General features: G+C 35.0%; 1 long non-coding RNA gene across 1 annotated transcript; it reads left to right on the top strand.

The window, feature by feature from the left end:
* The first annotated feature begins 2,557 nt into the window (after positions 1-2,557).
* On the top strand, positions 2,558-2,764 carry LOC115413282 (uncharacterized). The gene is made up of 2 exons (XR_003934445.1): positions 2,558-2,594; positions 2,649-2,764. It is a non-coding gene; the product is annotated as an uncharacterized LOC115413282 (long non-coding RNA).
* Positions 2,765-3,263: the final 499 nt, after the last annotated feature.

Below are 3,263 nucleotides of genomic sequence, written 5' to 3'. Positions count from 1 at the left end.
CTTTTATTGTTCATTCATTGAAGGTCTCCTAACATTCTCTTTTGTCTGTTGGTTCAACGGTTTAACTCTGAAAGACAAGAACAGTCTGTACACCATTGTAAAAACATCATCGGAGTCAGACTAAGAGACTTGTCTTCCTTCTGGGAGCTTCAGGTAGTGAGGAAAGCAGACATTATCATCAGGGATCCTCACCATGTGTTGTCCAAGAAGTTTGCTTCGATGCCTTCAGGCTGATGCTACCCTACACCTCAGAGGAGAACCAACAGATATTCCAAATGTTTTATTCCTTCAGCTGTCACACTTTTAAACTCTGACAGCACCCATTTTATTTCAGATTTTTTTACTAGCAGAACAAACCGGATCTTTTAGTCTTTTAGCTTGCATTGGTGTTTATTGATTATTTACTGGGGATTATTTAATGTACCTATTTGTTGTTGCCTTCCAATGACCTATCTGGTATTTGTATACTGATTCACGTCTGACACGTTGCACTTTGAATGTTGACTGATGTCTGTGGTAAGCTGCAAATGACCTGTCCGTATGGGATAAATAAAGTTTTCTGAATTTGAATCTGAAAACACAGAAAACTGAAGGAAAAGTGATCTTTTGAATAAAGCATGTCATTAACTGGATCTGCAACCACTGTCACTGGTCAAACATGGGTTTTTACTGGTGAATTAATGTTGCAGAAGATGATTGTGTTTCCACGTTCACTACGGAGCCTCTGAACATCCAAATGGGTCATATCTGATGAGCATGAAAAGACGACAAACTGCCTTTTATCTGAATCACTTCAATGTATTGATAGGATTAGTAGTTCTGAAGTGATTATTTTCGATCAATAGATGCTTTCAGTTGACGGTGGTTGATTAGGTCTTTGAGGGTTAACTTTGGATTTCCATAAAGCTGATTCAAAGATTCAATGTGTTCATGTGTACAGTAAAAAAGAGGTTCCCCTGTACAATGAAAACCTTACCTTGCCATCCGCACTGAATGCCAAGAGAAATGAAAATGTATAAAAAATTGAAAAAGAATAATTTAACCAGGAAAATAAAAACAAACAAAACAAAGTGGCATTTAAGAATGACATTCAAAAGAAATGAGCATAAAAATATAAATAATATAAACTACCATTACAAAGAGAAAAATATATATTTACATATTTACATAAATGTGCAATATCTGGGTAATTTTGCAAAACTGCCTGAGATAAATAAGATGCAAGACTGTCAGAGATGAATAGTTTGAGATATATATACCGTATATATGAATATATATGTGTGTGTGTGTGTGTGTGTGTGTGTGTGTGTATTATATGTATAAGGTGCAAAACAGTCAGTATGGCTACTGTAGACTTGGCATGGTGCATTTATGAAATCATGCAACTACTAAAAAAAAAAAAAAAACTGAATTATTTTCACGTGTTGATATGATTAGCACTTGAAAAGTTTTAGAAAGTTTTAGATCAGTAGATATTTATTGTCACTAGTGGTAATTTAGGACTTTAAGGGTAAAACCTGGTTTATAAACAGCAGCAGAATAAGAGCTGAAGAAATGAAAAGAAATGAGACAAAGCCTACCCTTAAAAAAATCCCATGCAGTTAATGACCTGTAACATTCAATCATTTTAACACTAAATAAGACATAACCACATACTGAGATGATTATATAGAAACAGATTCATATTGTCCTGAGTGGACACATTTAAAAGCAAAAGGTCAAAGTTCACCAACGTCTCATGACCAGACAAGGGCAAGTCAAAATCATACACCACCCTCCCCTCGCCCCCTCCTCCCCCCTGTCAAACATATCGATCAGCGTGTGCACGTCTTGTCTTTAATTAAGCATCTCGGTGGAGGACTCCACATAGCGGAGGATCTTCGGTCAAATTCAGGTCTCATTAGACATGAACATCTGTCACCAGAAACTGGCCTCGGGTCAAACACATGCCCAGTCCACTTCTGGCACATGTCGCCTTTTCAATCAATCAGTCAATTTACTCTCTTACCCAAAAAGTTGGTATAAGTGTGTGTTCAGACATCTTCCTCTTTTTAGTCCTATTTCTACACATCCGTAATCACTTCTGACCACAGCCAGTGATCACATACTGAGTCCCAGCTACACTTTATCTTTCTAAAAATATTTTATTCCATCTTTATAGACAACAGTGTATTTAATGGGCACGGGCAAACACTGAGTCATGAATCTGTCAACTTTAACCCATAAAGACCCAAACAGCTACTGTCAACCAAAACCATCTACTGAACTAAATTGTTTAATCCTTTCATGCACAAATTATGAGAACCTTAATCAAGATGTTTTTTCCTGAGTGTTTTTATTTCTCTTTAGGCATGAAAAAACAATGCAATTGAAAATTTTCTTATGAAAAATAAATAAATAATTAAACAAAAACTATATAAAAAACAAAAAATAAAGTTAAAAAAAAGACATACAACTACTACTACTAATAATAAAAATGATCTTATGAACCTATTTTACATGAAGTTGCAAAAATATCCATTCAGCTGAACACCTTGCATTTAATTTTTAAAAAGAAGAAACATGTATTTACAGAAAAACTGTGTAAAAACTGTGTGAAAACTGTGTGTGTGTGGGGGGGGCGGGGGGCTTGCAGTTCTTGGGGTAAGAATATGCTCAGGGGAGATTTACACAATGTTACCAATTCATGTCAGAAAAGATATGTAGTGTCTTAAAACTTGAATAAAGATATGTGCAAAAACAAACAAACAAACAAACAAAAAAATCCACGAATATATAAGAGAACAGCTGTAGAATAGCTGTCCACTGTAGTGACCAGTATACATGAAAGGATTAATGACTCTAAATCACTAAACCTATCCATACCTTGAAATAATGCAGGTAAAATACAGTTTGTCGTCTTTGTTTGTTTGTCTCATGGTCATCAGATATGACTCATTTGGACGTTCAGAGGCTCTGTAGTTACCGTGGAAACAGAGTCATCTTCTACAATATTGATTAAGCAGGAAAATCCATGGAGTTGGATCAATGACAGTGGACGGACATAGTGAGTTTATGTTCAGTTAATAGTAAATTTGACAGTTTCTGATAGAATAACCCTCAACTTAAAGCTGATCTTTTATGAACATCTACATTATCAGTGAGTGAAATATAGGAAAACACTTGATTTACACTGAAAAAATAGGAGAATATTATAATAAATTGTGTTAAATCACTTTAGAAATGTTACATAGTAAGAAAAAAAATCATTTGGGAACTACCGT

Source organism: Sphaeramia orbicularis, chromosome 22 (genome assembly GCF_902148855.1).
Source record: "Sphaeramia orbicularis chromosome 22, fSphaOr1.1, whole genome shotgun sequence".
Taxonomy (NCBI): domain Eukaryota; kingdom Metazoa; phylum Chordata; class Actinopteri; order Kurtiformes; family Apogonidae; genus Sphaeramia; species Sphaeramia orbicularis.
Note: the sequence above shows the minus strand (reverse complement) of the source record. Positions and strands in the feature narration are given on the sequence as shown.